We start from the raw sequence: 18965 nt of genomic DNA, 5'->3' as shown, positions 1-18965 counted from the left end.
ATTTGTAAAAAATTCTAAAAACATAATTCCACTTTGACATTATAGGGTATTGTAACAGCCATTACAATAGTTAGATAGGATGCTGCATTTCCAGCACAATATTCCAGCTCAATATTTATTTGAAGGGCATTACCAACACTTTACCCATTAGACTTTCTGACCATTCACCTGCAATGGCGATTCAAAGTGTGCCAATGCACATGTCTGACAGGGGCACACCTTCCCTTAGTCTGTTTCCTGGTGATAAAGTGCAGATTCCATTTCTTCCTCGGCCTGACTGACATGAGCAATTGTATGATTACAATCTTGATCAATCTCTCACCAGTTACTGACAGGCTCTGTGTGTCAACAGTAATAATTGAAGCTTGCTCATCCAGGCAGAAACACCCCTGTACGACAGGCTATAGCAACGGTTCCCAACAAGGACCCTGTCTTTCAAAGATAATACGTAAAAATCCAAATAACTTTACAGATCTTCATTGTAAAGGGTTTAAACACTGTTTACCATGCTTGTTCAATGAACCATAAACAATTAATGAACATGCACCTGTGGAATGGTCATTAAGACACTAACAGCTTACAGACGGTTGGCAATTAAGGTCACAGTTTTGAAAACTTAGGACACTAAAAAGGCCTTTCTACTGACTCTGAAAAACACCAAAAGAAAGATGCCCAAGGTCCCTGCTAATCTACGTGAACGTGCCTTAGGCATGCTGCAAGGAGGCATGAGGACTACAGATGTGGCCAGGGCAATAAAGTGCAATGTCCGTACTGTGAGACTCCTAAGACAGAGCTACAGGGAGACAGGACGGACAGCTGATCGTCCTCGCAGTGGCAGAACACGTGTAACCATTCTTGATACACGCAGGAAACTGTTGGGCGTGAAAAAGCCAGCAGTATTGCAATTCTAGACACAAACCGGTGCGCTTGGCACCTACTACCATTCCCTGTTCAAATGCATTTAAATATTTAGTCTTGCCCATTCACCCTCTGAATGGCACGCTCATAATCCATGTCTCAAGGCTTGAAAATCCTTCTTTAGCCTGTCTCCTCCCCTTCATCTAAACCAATTGAAATGGATTTAACAGGTGACATCAATAAGGGATCATAGCTTTCACTTGGAGTCCCCTGGTCAGTCTATGTCATGGAAAGATCTGGTGTTCTTAATGTTTTGTTCACTCAGTGTTATTTAGTACTTTTTGAGACTTCACCTGCCACAAGAAACCAGTAAGACAGAACAGGGATACAACATTAATTAGTAACTTATTGAGTTTTGTCATAGCATATCAACTGCTTATGATAAATTAATTGCTAGTAATTACTGATAACATTGGTAATAGCTGAGATCTGGTCAAATGGGGGGAAAAACGGAGTGAAGAGTATCAGAGTACGTACTTGAGAAGGGTGTGGTTCAGAATTTGGCTTCTCCCTTTGTAGTTTACAGCATGTATAGTACAGTCATGACTAGGGCAGAAACAGGGCTACTTTCCCAGCAACTTTTGCAGGATGATGTTTATTGCCATGAATCTTGCCCTGGAGACAGAACTGAGCGATTTCTACTATTTGGCCCAACTGCAAAGACCAAATTGTCTATATCAAAACAATTGAATGAAAACTAACATTTGCTTTTAGGTCTTAATTGAAGGTTAGGGTTAGGCATTAGGGTTAGCAGTGTGATTAAGGATAAGGTCAAAGGTGAAATCTGCAGTTGCTGCATCCATTTTTGAATGAATGATATTTATCCATTGATTCTTGAAGAAGAGTATAAATTCTTCATGAGCTCAGTTCAACTGTCATACCCTATCAGAACCCAAAACACAAGCTTGTTTTACTGCAATGTTTGTAAGCAATGTCAATGTAAGCAAAGCTGTAAAGCCTCGAAACACCACCTAATGTATCTATAGCTCTGTCTATGAATTTGAGTGTTACATTTCTTCAGCCCCTTCCCTCAACTTTTTACCAAAATGCTTTGCTAGTTTTATACATTTCTGATAGACACTTTAAGGTTGGGGTTAGGTTTAAAATCAGATTGAATGACTGTGTGGCTGTGCCAGCTAGTGACTATTCTGCGGAGCTGCCTTCAGGGCAAGATTCATGACAATAAATGCCAACCTGCACAACTTTCATCTATGACCCTTACTAGTTTGGAAGTTGCCAATGCCCTTGGAGGTAGCTTCCTAACCCCCTCCACTTATAGTTTGGCCAAAAGCCATGTATTTAGAGAGTTGGGCCAGTGCAGTTTCTGCATTATGATGCATTTACATGACACTACAATGTTCTATGGCAGCCATGTTTATCTCCCCATTAACATGGGGAAATTTTAAACAATGCTATGTAACAGAATATCTAGAATTAGAACCATTTTCAAATTCTCACGGTTGGCCTAACTCTCTAAATATATGGCTCTGGTTTGGCCTAATTAAAGGCTTTCAGGGCATTCATATCTGATTTTCAAGTGGTGCAGAGAGTGAGAGGGCAGACATCAAATGGACCAGGCATGTACAGGTATGAGTTACAATCTTAGGTCCAGAGGTTTGCAGTGTTTAGTGAAAGGCCAAATGGAGGACCGGGAGAGAGGGAGGAGGAACCGGGAAAGGGAGAGTGAAGTGTTGACAGAAGGAGAGCAGCAGGCGAGATCGATTTAATGTTGGTGTTAAACAGCAGAGTAGACGACTGCACGCACACACACACAGGGGTGTCATGCACCCATTACTGTAGAAGGGGTACAAAGTATGTGATGATGGAGGGGGATGGAGAATATTGCATTTTTCAAATACCTGAAACAGATTTTTCCTGCAATCTTTAGCCATAATCATAATGCCTAATTATATGTTAAAAATATGTGTATTTTTCTGCATAGGTTATCTAAGCGTACCTCTTGTTCAATTATGATTTGAATTGATTCTTTAAGAACTTTTAAGCCTTAGGAGTGTAGTACAAATGCCACACTGGCATATAGTATCATAACCCAATAATTAAAGCCATTTTAGTATTTTCTAAAGTCTACCAACCTTGCCGGCAGTTATGCCAGCTAAGATAATTTGACATGCTAGCTAATCTACCTTGATTGATTTCCTGAAGTAGCTTGGTAGCTAGTTATGAGAATATATCTAGTTGGCAAGCTAAAGCCAACTTCGTAAAATGTCTAGGTGGCTAGTGTTACAGAGACACAACAAAAACATTTTAGTTGTATTTATTCATCAAGAAAGAATCAATAGGGTAAATAGCTTTAGGAAATTAATTTACAAACATACCTGCTGCGAGTCCTGCCCTTCACCGGCAGCTAAAATCAAATCAAATGCTTTGTGTGTCCATGGAAGGAATGACTTACTAGGGAGAATGTGGGGAGGGGAGTCGCCTAGTCCCGTCAGTGTATAAATAATTATGATAAAGTGTGGGCTTAAAAATTAAGTTTAGTAAATTAATATCAGAAAAAATATACAATCTGAGGGGGCACGTGCCCTTGTGCCCCCTACGGACATGACACGTCTGCACACACACGTCTGCACACATGCATACAAGCACACACATACACTCAACTCTCACACACTAACAAGCATGCACGCACATGACATACAAATACACACACACTGTGTACCCCATACCATGGGGATGTGGTAGAGATGAAAGTTGCTGGAGGCAGCAAGCTTTAGGCCTCTCCTGTCACTCGTCAGGTTACTGTGGGAAACAGGCGGATGCCACAACACTGGAGGAAAACAAATCCATCCAGCTGAGAATTAGCTGGGGCCTCAGCCCATAACCACCGCTGGATTCCCTTAGTTACTTCAGTAACATTAAACCCACACAAAAGAGAGGGTGAGGGAGAAGGAGAGAAAGAAAAGAGAGAGCCAGAGAGGAGAGAGAGAGAAAGACATAGGACAGAGACAGATAAATTCAAAGAGAGAGAGAGAAATTCAAATAGAGAGCAGAGAGAGAGAGAGCAGAAAGAGAGAAATTTAAATAGAGAGCAGAGAGAGAAGTAAGAGAGAGAGAGAGAGAGCGGTGGAGTCCTAATCCAAAACAACCAAAACCAACCTTTTGTTTTCTCCAACAGTACGTTCTGCCTATTCCACGCACTGTGGTCCACACAGATGTGTGAAGGCCAGCACCCTAAGGCCGCAGCACACAGCAAAACATATTTTTTAAATCCACCCTAACTCAGACAACACCCCATGGATGACATCTCAACTATGCATCATTTTAAAAGACAGAGTAACTTGTCCAACCGCAATTCTGTGTCAGAGAGTTCAAAGGAGATGAAAGCGCAATGTCTCTCCACAGGGATCCATCTCTGTTTACAAACCGAGTAGTTTGGATCCTGGATGCTGATTACCTAAAACAGCATTCCAGCCGTGTGTATGTCAGACTATAGGCAACCATGGGTATGACGCAAAAATACTTGTTTACGGTTCTAGCTGAGTAGTACTACGCTGTTCTTGATATACGGCAAATGACAAAACAAAAGTCATAAGGCTGTTATTAACATACAGTTCCTTCGGAAAGAATTCAGACCCCTTGACTTTTTCTACATTTTGTTAGGTTACAGCCTTTTTCTAAAATGTATTAAATAGTTTTTTCCAATTCATCAATCTACACACAATATCCCATAATGACAAAGCAAAACAAGAAATGTGGCATTTTGCTAAATAATAAAAAAAACTTAAATATACCATTTGCATAGGTTTTGAGACCCTTCAATCGGTACTTTGTTGAAGCACCTTTGGCAGCGATTACAGCTTTGAGTCTTCTGGGGTATGATGCATCAAGCTTGGCACACCTATATTTGTGGGTTTCTCCCATTCTACTCTGCAGATTCTCTCAAGCTCTGTCAGGTTGGATGGGGAGAGTTGCTGTCTCTCCGGAGATGTTCAATCTGGTTCTGGCTGGGCCACAAAAGGACATTCAGAGACTTGTACCGAAGCCACTCATGCGTTGTCTTGGCTGTGTGCTTAGGGTTGTTGTCGTGTTGGTAGGTGAACCTTTGCTCCAGTCTGAGGTCCTGAGAGCTCTAAAGCAGGTTTTCATCAAGGATCTCTCTGTACTTTGCTCTGTTCATCTCTGCCTCGATCCTGACTAGTCTCCCTGTCCCTGCCCCTAAAAAACATTCCCATATGGAGAGTCTTTAGGTACCTTTTGGCGAACTCCAAGCAGGCTGTCATGTGCCTTTTACTAAGGAGTGGCATCCGTCTGGCCACTCTACCATAAAGGCCTGATTGGTGGAGTGCTGCAGAGATGGTTATCCTTCTGGAAGGTTCTCCCATCTACACAGACGAACTCTAGAGCTCTGTCAGAGTGACAATCGGGTTCTTGATCACCTCCCTGACTAAGGCCCTTCTCCCCCGATTGCTCAGTTTGGCCGGAAGGCCAGATCTAAGAAGAGCCTTGGTGGTTCCAAACTTCTTCCATTTAAGAATGATGGAAGTCACTGTGTTCTTGGGGACCTTCATCCCTTCCCCAGATCTGTGTCTCGACACAATCCTGTCTTGATGCTCTACGGACAATTCCTTTGACCTCATGGCTTGGTTTCTGCTCTGACATGCACTGTCAACTGTGGGACCTTATATAGGTGTGTGCCTTTCCAAGTCATATCCAATCAATTGAATTTACCACCGGTGGACTCCAATCAAGTTGTCGAAACATCTCAAGGATGATCAATGGAAACAGGATGCACCTGAGCTCAATTTCGAGTCTCAAAGCAAAGGGTCTGAATACTCATGTAAATAAGGTATTTCTGTTTTTAATTTGTAATAAACTTGCAAACATTTCTAAAAACCTGTTTTTGCTTTGTCATTATGGGGTATTGTGTGTGGATTGCTGAGTATTCATATTTATTTAATCCATTTTAGAATAAGGCTGTAAGGTAAAAAGGAATAAGTAAAGGGGTCTGAATACTCTCCGAAGGCGCTGTATAATATAACACACATTTCACATTGGGCCTAAGAGCAGCCCTTAGCCGTGGTATATTGGTCAGCTACCACACCCCATCGGCCTTATTAAATTACGCCCTATTGGAGAGGGCTGGAGATGTTACCTGGATTCATTAGTCATAATGCTAGTTTATTTAGGACATATTTTCTAAGCATTTCACGGTAAGGTCTACACCACTAGTCCATATACAGTTGTCCACATAGAGTAGTCCACATAGAGTAGTCCACATAAAGTAGTCCAGATAGAGCAGTCTACATACAGTCGTCCACTTACAGTAGTCTACATACACTAGTCCACATACACTAGTCCACATACAGAAGACCATTTATGTCACTTGAGCCTGCTCTGATAATTGTTTTATTGAAAACTAACCAAAATACTAAAAATGACAGTACTGATGTTTCACAGGAACCAATCGACGGTGACACTCAGTCACAGGAACCAATCAAAGGTTTCACTCATTCACAAGAACCAATCAAAGGTTTCACTCATTCACAAGAACCAATCAAAGGTGATACTAATTCACAAGAACAACTTGCGACACTCATTCACAGGAACCAATCAAAAGTGGCAACCATTCACAAGAACCAATTAAAGGTGAATCTCATTCACAAAAAAACACAAAAAAATTACACTAATTCACAGGAACTAATCAAAGGTTGCACTCATTCACAGGAACCAATCAAAGGTGGCACTCATTCACAGGAACAACTAGTGGCACTCATTCACAAGAACCAATCAAAAGTGGCAACCATTCACAATAACCAATTAAAGGTGAATCTCATTCACAAAAAAACACAAAAAAATGACACTAATTCACAGGAACTAATCAAAGGTTGCACTCATTCACAGGAACCAATCAAAGGTGGCACTCATTCACAGGAACAACTAGTGGCACTCATTCACAATAACCAATCAAAAGTGGCAACCATTCACAAGAATCAATTAAAGGTGAATCTCATTCACAAAAAAACATAAAAAAATGACACTAATTCACAGGAACTAATCAAAAGTTGCACTCATTCACAGGAACCAACCAAAGGTGACACTCATTTGCAGAAACAACTAGTGATAGTCATAGAGAAAGGCAATAATTTTTACACACTTGCAAAAATAACTAGTGACGCTGGTTGACAAGAGGGCTGGTTTAACATGTGTTAGGGGGTGGTGTAGTGTGGAGAAGTGTGCGTGGTATGATCTGTGACTTCATAGCCACATCTGTGTGTGATTCAGGCAGCCTGGCTTGGAGCCTGGAGGTGACCCTGTTCCTCTGAGGGGAGGGTTATGCTACACTGAGTTAGGGATAGAAGGGTTGTCCTTTTTAACTGTGGAATTAACACTTTTTTGAAACCAATCCAGAGGAACTCCATCAGGAACTCCTGTTCAAATCCAGAGGTTGTAGGTGTGTATGGATGAGCATTTACAGGGCATTCGGAAAGTATTCAGACCCCTTCACTTTTTCCACATTTTGTTACGTTACAGACTTATTCTAAAAATGATAAAAAATGTGTTTTTTCCCACCTCAGCAATCTACACAATCTATACCCCATAATGACAAAGCAAAAACAGTTTTTTAGAAATGTGTGGGGGGGGGGGACAAATTTATAAAAAATTAAATGAAGTATCACATTTACTCCATGATTTTTAAATTGAAGTTTGAAACCACCAAGACTCTTCCTAGAGCTGGCCACCCGGCCAAACTGAGCAATCGGAGAGAGGGTCTTGAACCGTGAGGTGACCAAGAGCCTGATCAGTCTCTCTGATAGAGTTCTAGAGTTCCTCTGTGGAGATGGGATAACTTTCCAGCACTCCACCAATCATGCCTTTATGGTACGGTGGCCAGACAGAAGCCAATCCTCAGTAAAAGGCACATGACAGCCTGCTTGGAGTTTGCCAAAAGGCACCTAAAGACTGTCAGACCATGAGAAACAAGATTCTCTGGTCTGATGAAACCAAGATTGAACTGAATGCCAAGTGTCACATCTGGAGGAAACCTGGCACCATCCCTACGGTGAAGCACGGTGGTAGCAGCATCATGCTGTGGGGATGTTTTTCAGTGGCAGGGACTAGGAGACTAGTCAGGATTGAGGGAAAGATGAACGGAGCAAAGTACAGAGAGATCCTTGACGGAAACCTTCTCCAGAGCTCTCAGGACCTCAGACTGGGGCAAAGGTTCACCTTCCAACAGGACATCGACCCTAAGCACACAGCCAAGACAACCGAGGAGTGGCTTCGGGACAAGTCTCTGAATGTCCTTGAGTGGCCCAGCCAGACCCCGGACTTATACCAGATAGACCATCTCTGGAGAGATTTGCAAATAGCTGTGCAGCGACGCTCCCCATCCAACCTGACAGAGCTTGAGAGGATCTGCAGAGAAGAATGGGAGAAACTCCCTAAATACAGGTGTGCCAAGCTTGTCGAGTCATACCCAAGAAGACTCAAAGCTGTCAAAGGTGCTTCAACAAAGTACTGAGTAAAGGGTCTGAATACTTATGTAAATGTAATATTTCAGATTTTTCTAAAAACCTGTTTGTTTGCTTTGTCATTATGGGGCATTGTGTGTCGATTGATGAGGGGAAAAACGATGTGATCAATATTAGAATAAGGCTGTAACGTAACAAAATGTGGAAAAATGGGTCTGAATACTTTCCAAATACACTGTAAACTGGTTAGCCTAGCTATCCTGTAACCTCAAATGGAGGATGACAATAAACATTTTCAAAGCTGCAGGAGCTGTGTTTAGTTTGCTCTATTGCGGAACAATGTGGACCGCCCGGACTTTCAACGTAGCAACTGTGTGCTTGCAGAGGACCACAGGGGCAAAGTGGCTACTCTTAACAAACAAGTATTGAACTTACACACGCTACTGGGGAATCCATGCCCGCCTACTTTTTCTTTCTACACTACCCTAGTAGCCGGATGCCACTCTGGCCTGGTGGAAGTGTCACCGCCGTGTTGGCTCTCCACAGCAGGCTGGCCGGTGCTCTGCAGCCGACTGGCCGCTGCTCTGCAGGGATCCCTCCCCAAAGTGGTTTCCCCCTTCCTTGGATAACAGAGTTAGTAGGTTGCTTCCGGATGACTTGGTGGATGTTCCTATTCTCAATCCTACAAACCAGCCTTGGAGATATGTCACTCGCCGCGGAAGTCAAAAGCAGCGACCTCTGGCAATAGGGGCCTCCTTGGCAATGGTAAGCCCGGACTGGACACAGACTAGAAACAGCTTCGCCGCCCTGGATCCAGAGGTTCCAACGCCTTCTACCCTGAGTTCTTCCAATTCAAGATCAGATCGGGAGTTACTTGCGCCTTCAACCTTTGTTCTGTCTTCTTCTCCGATGGCTTCAACCTCGGGTTCATATCCTCTGAGCTCCCCTCCATCGGACCGTGAGGCTGTCTGAGACTCCGAGCCCATTCAGCATCCACAATGGATACTACAGCTGGCTCGTGTCCATCGGGTCTGACCATCAGGTCCAGTACCATCATTCGACCATGGGTGTGAAAGATTCAGCAGGCTACTGGCATTGCACACCTGGCTAGAATATTACTGTAGCTCTGTTGGAATAACTTTTACAGATAACTTTGACACCTTCTGGAAACAGAAGATGCTCTACAGGAATGACGGAGGCCAACCAAATCATCTTGGCTACTGAAGCCTGTCCACGCGTTTCAAGGTTGCGTTGAGACAATGACTTATCAATGACTCAAGCCCAGGTCAAATACATTTTGTCGTTGAGCTGTCGTAATGCTGCATAAAATGTACATTATCCCAGGGGCGTTGGCAGTTACAATGTACAGTTGAAGTCGGAAGTTGACATGCACTTAGGTTGGAGTCATTACAACTCATTTTTCAACCACTCCACAAATTTCTTGTTAGTTAACAAACTCTAGTTTTGGCAAGTCGGTTAGGACACCTACTTTGTGCATGACACAAGTAATATTTCCCACAATTGTTTACAGTCAGATTATTTCACCTATAATTCACTTAATCACAATTCCAGTGGGTCAGAAGTTTTAGCCAAGACCTCAGAAACAAAATTGTAAACCTCCTGAAGTCTGGTTCATCCTTGGGAGCAATTTCCAACTTTCTGAAGGTACCACATTCTTCTGTACAAACAATAGTACGCAACTATGTACACCATGGGACCATGCAGCCGTCATACCGCTCAGGAAGGAGACACGTTCTGTCTCCTAGAGATTAACGTATTTGGTGCGAAAAGTGCAAATCAATCCCAGAACAACAGCAAAGGACCTTGTGAAGAAGCTGGAGGAAACAGGTACAAAAGTATCTATATCTACAGTAAAACGAGTCCTATATCCACATAATCTGAAAGGCCGCTCAGCAAGGAAGAAGCCACTGCTCCAAAACCGCCATAAAAAAAAACAGACTACAGTTTGCAACTGCACATGGAAACAAAGATCGTACTTTTTGGAGACATGTCCTCTGGACTGATGAAACAAAAAACAAACTGTTTGGCCATAATGACCATCGTTATGTTTGTAGGAAAAAGGGAGAGGCTTGCAAGCCGAAGAACACCATCCCAACCGTGAAGCACTGGTGCTTTGCTGCAGGGGGGACTGGTGCACTTCACACAATAGATGGCATCATGAGGATGGAAAATTATGTGGATATATTGAAGCAATATCTCAAGACATCAGTCAGGTTGTCAAGTTAAAGCTTGGTCACAAATGGGTCTTCCAAATGGACAATGACCCCAAGCATACCTCCAAAGTTGTGGCAAAATGGCTTAAGGACAACAACGTCACTGTATTGGAGTGGCCGTTACAAAGTCCTGACCTCAATCCTATAGAAGATTTGTGGGCAGAACTGAAAAAGCGTGTGCGAGCAAGGAGGCCTACAAACCTGACTCAGTTACACCAGCTCTGCCAGGAGGATTGGGCCAGAATTCACTCAACTTATTGTGGGAAGCTTGTGGAAGGCTACCTGGAATGTTTGACCCAAGATAAACAATTTAAAGGCAATGCTACCAAATACTAATTGAGTGTGTGTAAACTTCTGACCCATTGGGAATGTGATGAAATAAATAAAAGCTGAAGTAAATAATTCTCTCTACTATTATTCTGACATTTCACATTCTGAAAACAAAGTGGTGATCCTAACTGACCTAAGACAGTTCATTTTTACTAGGATTAAATGTCAGGAATTGTGAAAAAACTGAGTTTAAATGTTTTTGGCTAAGGTGTATGTAAACTTCCGACTTCAACTGTAACTGCCTTAATGTTGCTGGACCCAAGGAAGAGTAGCTTTTGCCTTGGCAATAAATACAAATACAAATAACAACATAATTGGAACAGTAAACAAGTACAGTGCCTTGCAAATGTATTCATCCCCCTTGGCATTTTTCCAATTTTGTTGCATTACAACCTGTAATTTAAATGGATTTTTATTTGGATTTCGTGTATTTGACATACACAAAATAGACCTAATTGGTGAAGTGAAATTTTAAAAATAACTAGTTTTTAAAAATTCAAAAAAATAAATAACGGAAAAGTGGTGCGTGTAAATGTATTCACCCCTTTGCTATGACGCCCCTAAATAAGATCTGGTGCAACTAATTACCTGCAGAAGTCACATAAGTAATTAAATTAAGTCCACCTGTGTGCAATCTAACTGTCACATGATCTCAGTATGTATACACCGGTTCTGAAAGGCCCCAGAGTCTGCAACACCACTAAGCAAGGGGCACCACCAAGCAAGCGGCACCATGGAGAACAAGGAGCTCTCCAAACAGGTCAGGGACATTGTTGTGGGGAAGTACAGATCAGGGTTGGGTTATATAAAAGATCAGAAACTTTGAACATCCCAATGAGCACCATTAAATCCATTATTAAAAAATGTAAAGAATATGGCACCAAAACAAACCTACCAAGAGAGGGCCGCCCACCAAAACTCACGGACCAGGCAAGGAGAGCATTAATCAGAGAGGCAGCAAAGAGACCAAAGATAACCCTGAAGGAGCTGCAAAGCTCCACAGCGGAGATTGGAGTATCTGTCCATAGGACCCCTTTAAGCCGTACACTCCACAGAGCTGGGCTTTACAGAAGAGTGGCCAGAAAAAAAGGCATTGCTTAAAGAAAAAAATAAGCAAACACATTTGGTGTTCGCCAAAAGGCATGTGGGAGACTCCCCAAACATATGGAAGAAGGTACTCTGGTCAGATGGGACTAAAATGTAGCTTTTCGGTCATCAAGAAAAACATTTTGTCTGGTTCAAACCCAAAACCTCTCATCACCCCAAGAACACCATCCCCACAGAGAAGCATGGTGGTGGCAGCATCATGCTGTGGGGATGTTTTTCATCAGCAGGGATTGGGAATCTGGTCAGAATTGAAGAAATAATGGATGGCGCTAAATACAGGGAAATCCTTGAGGGAAACCTGTTTCAGTCTTCCAGAGATTTGAGACTAGGACGAAGGTACACCTTTCAGCAGGACAATGACCCTAGCATACTGCTAAAGCAACACTCAAGTGGTTTAAGGGGAAACATTTAAATGTCTTGGAATGGCCTGGTCAAAGCCCAGACCTCAATCCAATTGAGAATCTGTGGTATAACTTAAAGATTGCTATACATTGCAGAACCTATCCAACTTGAAGGAGCTGGAGCCGTTTGCCTTAAAGAATGGGCAAACATCCCAGTGGCTAGATGTGCCAAGCTTATAGAGACATATCACAAGAGACTTTTAGCTGTACTTGCTAGAGGTGGCTCTACAAAGTATTGACTTTAGTGAATAGTTATGCACGCTCAAGTTTTCAGTTTTGTTGTCTAATTTCTTGTTTGTTTCACAATAAATCAATCTTCAAAGTGGTAGGCATGTTTGTAAATCAAATGATATGAACCCCCCCAAAAAAACATTTTTAATTCCAGATTGTAAGGCAACAAAATAGGAAAAATGCCAACCGGGGTGAATACTTTCGAAAGCCACTGTAGTTTGCATCATACCTGTGGTATATAGTCTGATAGACCAAGGCTGTAAGCCAATAAGCATCCAGGATCCAAACTACCCGGTTTCTAATCAAATCAAATCAAATGTATTTATATAGCCCTTCTTACATCAGCTGATATCTCAAAGTGCTGTACAGAAACCCAACCTAAAACCCCAAACAGCAAGCAATGCAGGTGTAGAAGCACGGTGGCTCGGAAAAACTCCCTAGAAAGGCCAAAACCTAAGAAGAAACCTAGAGAGGAACCAGGCTATGAGGGGTGGCCAGTCCTCTTCTGGCTGTGCCGGGTGGAGATTATAACAGAACTTGGCCAAGATGTTCAAATGTTCATAAATGACCACCATGGTCAAATAATAATAATCACAGTAGTTGTCGAGGGTGCAGGAAGTCAGCACCTCAGGAGTAAATGTCAGTTGGCTTTTCATAGCCGATCATTGAGTATCTCTACCGTTCCTGCTGTCTCTAAAGCGGTGAAAACAGCAGGTCTGGGACAGGTAGCACGTCCGGTGAACAGGTCAGGGTTCCATAGCCGCAGGCAGAACAGTTGAAACTGGAGCAGCAGCACGGCCAGGTGGACTGGGGACAGCAAGGAGTCGTCATGCCAGGTAATCCTGAGGCATGGTCCTAGGGCTCAGGTCCTCCGAGAGAGAGATAGAAAGAGAGAAAGAGAATTGGAGAGAACATACTTAAATTCACACAGGACACCGGATAAGACAGGAGACGTACTCCAGATATAACAAACTGACCCTAGCCCCCCGACACATAAACTACTGCAGCATAAATACTGGAGGCTGAGACAGGAGGGGTCAGGAGACACTGTGGCCCCATCCGATGATCCCCCCGGACAGGTCAATCAGGAACGATATAACACCACCCCCTTTACCAAAGCACAGCCCCCACACCACTAGAGGGATATCTACAACTACCAACTTACCATCCTGAGACAAGGCCTAGTATAGCCCACAAAGATCTCCGCCATGGCACAACCCAAGGGGTGGCGCCAACCCAGACAGGAAGATCACGTCAGTGACTCAACCCACTCAAGTGACGCACCCCTCATAAGGACGGCATGAAAGAGCACCAGTAAGCCAGTGACTCAGCCCCTGTAATAGGGTTAGAGGCAGAGAATCCCAGTGGAAAGAGGGGAACTGGCCAGGCAGAGACAGCAAGGGAGGTTCGTTGCTCCAGAGCCTTTACGTTCATCTTCACACTCCTGGGCCAGACTACACTCAATCATATGACCCACTGAAGAGATGAGTCTTCAGTAAAGACTTAAAGGTTGAGACCGAGTCTGCGTCTCTCACATGGGTATGAATAATAACTCCTACTGTAAATCTGTGTTGTTGTTTGTGTCGCACTGCTTTGCTTTATCTTGGCCAGGTCGCAGTTGTAAATGAGAACTTGTTCTCAACTGGCCTACCTGGTTAAATAAATAATAAATATAAATACTGCAGCTATCTGATAGTGAGTTAAACAATTAAAGTAGGGTATCAAAGGTATTAAACTGTCCCTCTGAAAGGAGGGTATCAGGGATTAAACTGTCCCTCTGAAAGGAGGGTAAAACAGGTAATAAACTGCCAGTCTTCCTCTCATTGCTGCCTGCCAAGGAGTAATTGTTGTCTGCTTTCTCTCTCACCTCACCTGGAATCTATCTCACCCTGATTAATAACTTGTAAATTCACAAGGTTAACATGGTGTTATCAATGTTAGAGGAACTGTAAAATAAAGTTCAAGTTGATGCCTCATCCATACACACAAATACAACCCACCCAAACCATCCCTAATGTAAAAACCAAGTATGTTCTCGACAAAAGGCTTAAAAATTATGATGAAGTCAGAATGTTGAAGCAAACCATCCCTGTCTCATTTATATGGCTGAGTGCTGAATGGATGCCCATCCTTTCATATCACCATAGCGATTAGGGAACCTTTGATCTCTGGGGTGGAATTGATAGGATGAGGAGGAGGGATGGTGAACACATCGTAAGAACACGCCAATGCTCACAGGCACGCACACACATCTGCGCATGCACCTTGCACACAAAACACATGCACGACTACACCTCTTCCTACTCAGGAGGTTAAAAATATTTGGCATGGCCCCTCACATCCTCAAAAAGTTCTACAGCTGCACCATTGAGAGCATCTTGACTGGCTGTATCACCGCTTGGCATGGCAATTGCACCGCGCCTCGATCACAAGGCGCTACAGAGGGTAGTGGCCTAGTACATCACTGGGGCCGAGCTCCCTGCCATCCAGGACCTCTATACCAGGCGGTGTCAGAAGAAGGCCCTAAAAATTGTCAAAGACCCCAGCCACCCAAGCCATAGACTGTTCACTCTGGTACCTCATGGCAAGCGATACCGTAGCGCCAAGTCTGGGACAAAAGGCACCTGAACAGCTTCTACCCCCAACTGATATTTTGGCGAGGCAGAGATGATTGGCCGATACCGAGACGTGCGAGGACAGCAGTGGAGGCATAAATTCTGACCCAATGACAACCACCAAATGTCTTTTTAATCTTTTAAATTTTTTAGAACATACCTTTATTATTCCCCGCAAACCCTACCACCCCTCCCCCAATTGGAGTAAACTAATCAATTCTACCTTCAGTTTATACATACTATACACATTTTACAGACACAATCTATTTTACAATAGTTATATTTTGTTTGTTTTTAGTTCTGGCCTTCCTCTATTTCTAATGTCCATCCAGTTTGATTTCTATTTGTAACTGTGCTATTTCACAAAAGTTCTGAACCTATATATATTTTACAGACCCCGTATGTTTACATTTGTTCTCTTATTGTTGTCAGCTCCCATCTACAGTGGGGCAAACAAGTATTTAGTCAGCCACCAATTTTCATCATAGGTACACTTCAACTATGACAGACAAAATGAAAAAAAAAATCCAGAAATTCATTAAAAATCCTACAATGTGATTTTCTGGATTTTTTTTCTCATTTTGTCTGTCATAGTTGAAGTGTACCTACGATGAAAATTACAGGCCTCTGTCATCTTTTTAAGTGGGAGAACTTGGATCTTTCTTTTTGTTTTTCCTCTAACTTACTCTGAGCCTCTATGGTACAGTTTTTATTGCTAGCTATCTGTACTGTTAGTCCTTCAATTTCCTTGTGTTTTATAAATGAGAACTGAATTGCATGGCCTCTAAATGCACATTTAAAAGTGTCCCATACAATAAGGGGATCTGCTGTACCTATGTTATGTCGGAAAAAGTCAGTTATAAATTCTTCTGTCCTAGTTAAAAACAAGTTATCATCCAGTAGGCTTTGATTACATTTCCAATATCCTCACCCACGTGGAAATTCTGTAAGAGTAATATAAATTATGTGCCAATTATGTGACTTTTGGTGCCAGAGAGAATGACATAAGAACGTAATCAAGATGACTAGCTTGATTAAGCCTCCGCCATGTATATCTCACCTGGTCAGGGTATTTAAGCCTCCATATATCCACTAATTCCAATATATCCATGACATTCATGGATATCCTTAAGTGCCTGAGGGTGATATGCTGTAGTGTGATTTCCTTTATGGTCAATAGAGGTATTTTAAACCATATTAAAATCTCCCACCATAATAATAGAGTCTAGTGTTGCTTGTAGAGTTGATAAATTCTAATTTGTATTTTCAAAGAAGCTTTGGACCATATAGGTTAATACGCCATATCTGGTTATGGTCCAATAACATATTTAAAATCATCCATCTGCCTTGAGGATCTGTTTGGACAATTTGCACATTTGGATCAAAATGACTGTTAATTAATATCATTACCCCTTTTGAATTTCTTTGCCCATGGGAGAAATACATTTTGCCCCCTGTCCTTTTTCCTCAAAACTTCCTCTAAAATAGTTGAATCAGTTTCCTGTCAACAATAGATATTATATTCCTTCTCTTTAGCCAGGTAAATATTGATCATCTTTTTTTTACTATGTGCTATTACAATTATAACTGGCTATACTTATTTCACCAATTACCATAATGAGAAACATGTTTTAATTCTATTTATCATAATATATGTTTGTAAACGTACCATTAAAAAGTAACGTGATGATCGAGTGTCTATATAGCTGTACCATGATATTTGCATTGCTACAAAGTAAACCTCCAATTGGTCCACAAGACCCCTCCTCATCCCGAGTTTCCTTCGAAAAGAGCACATAGTGCCACCATCAGAACAGAAGCAGATCAGATGCTAAATGCATTTCCACCATCCTTACTTCCATTAAAATACATACCTATATAAGAAAAATCCTGTTTATCTTATTTTTAATTAATATTTGTAATAATGTAGGCAGTTTATGCAACGGATTTTTACCTCTCGCCAGTATCGCCATTACCAAAATACATTATGGCAATCAATTATTATTTTAGCAAACAATTCTTGTGATTCATCCTACTGTAACGACTGTCTTCGGGTGAAAGAGAGGAGGACCAAAATGCAGCGTGATGATAATCCATATTTTATATTTTAATGGGACACTTAAACAACGAACAAAACAATAAACCGACAAAAATCAACAAAGATGAAACCGTAACGTGAACACTAACACATAGGAACACTGGTAACAGGAACAATCACCCACAAAATACCCAAATAATATGGCTGCCTAAATATGGTTCCCAATCAAAGACAACGATAGACAGCTGCCTCTAATTGAGAACCAATCTAGCCAACCATAGACTTACAAAAACACCTAGAATAGAAAACACCCCCATAAACATACAAAACTCCTAGACAAGACCAAAACACATACATCACCCATGTCACACCCTGACCTAACCAAAATAACAAAGAAAACAAAGAATACTAAGGTCAGGGTGTGACACCTACATTGTCCCTAACATCTTTTACTCCCTCGCAACAGTTGTTGGATACACACACATGCACACACACACACACACACACACACACACACACACACACACACACACACACACACACACACACACACACACACACACACACACACACACACACACACACACACACACACACACACATAACAACCATAGACTCAGATTCTCAACAGTTGCACCATCCCTGAGCCCAACTCAAGAAAGATCTTGATTTACGAATGCATATACAGCTGCAGCTGTATGAGAAGACCTGCAAAATGAAGCAAAAAAAGGGCAGAAACGGGGAGATTTATTTAACCATTGTCACATCCTAGGTGATGGAGGTCAGATATAGCCCCTTCCCCTGAAACACCCACACGGTCCCCCATTGTGACCATATTCCCAAGCATCTCTGTGCCACCAGGGCCACAATAATATGCCCCTTCTCTGAATGTCAGAGTGTGACCCCCTCCCAGCAGCTAGTGTTGCCAGCATTGCCACTGCCTGGTTGGGGACACCCCACCGGAATCCCCACCGGCTAGGTACAAGGTCATCAAGGTTCTCATTAGCAGCTTTGAGAATTTCCTTGTATATTAAGCTCTTCATCAGGGGGCTCTGGATTTGCAGGACCAACCCTGCCAGGCAGGCTCAGAATCTTGAGGGGGCGGTGTTGCTCTAGAAGGTCCCAGACCGCATTTTGGCTGCGGACAGGCCTCTTACAGCAGCCCATAAAATAGAAAGGGACTTCTCATTAATATCTGGGTCGTTCAGGTGGGTATCTAGGGTTTAGGGTTGTGGACCGTCCCGTCAATATAAGACCATAAGAAAATATATGAGATGTATCAATTATTTTAAAAATGCAGTTCCACCATGATAGGACAATTGTATAATTCATTTTAAAATGTAATGAGAGACATGTACAGATGACTCTTTCCAGTCACCAGTGTTTGGAGGCTGGAAATATATTGCAAGTGGATGAAGGTGTGCAGGTAGCCTAGTAAAGGAGTCCATTGAAGTGAGTTTGACAATCAGATGAAAACATCATGACTGGTTGTGTTTATGCCACAATAAAAGGTCCAAGTTAATTGACAAATGTTTAAGACAAGGCCCACATAGATCATATTGAATTAATAGGGTTTCTATATGTAATTCTATGATATGGCCAATATATTTCTTTGGTGCATGCACACATAGGAGGCCTCGTACCGGGAATAAATATAT

The sequence above is a fragment of the Oncorhynchus mykiss genome, chromosome 25, assembly GCF_057628025.1.
Source record: "Oncorhynchus mykiss isolate SJ-2025 chromosome 25, ASM5762802v1, whole genome shotgun sequence".
Taxonomy (NCBI): domain Eukaryota; kingdom Metazoa; phylum Chordata; class Actinopteri; order Salmoniformes; family Salmonidae; genus Oncorhynchus; species Oncorhynchus mykiss.
Note: the sequence above shows the minus strand (reverse complement) of the source record.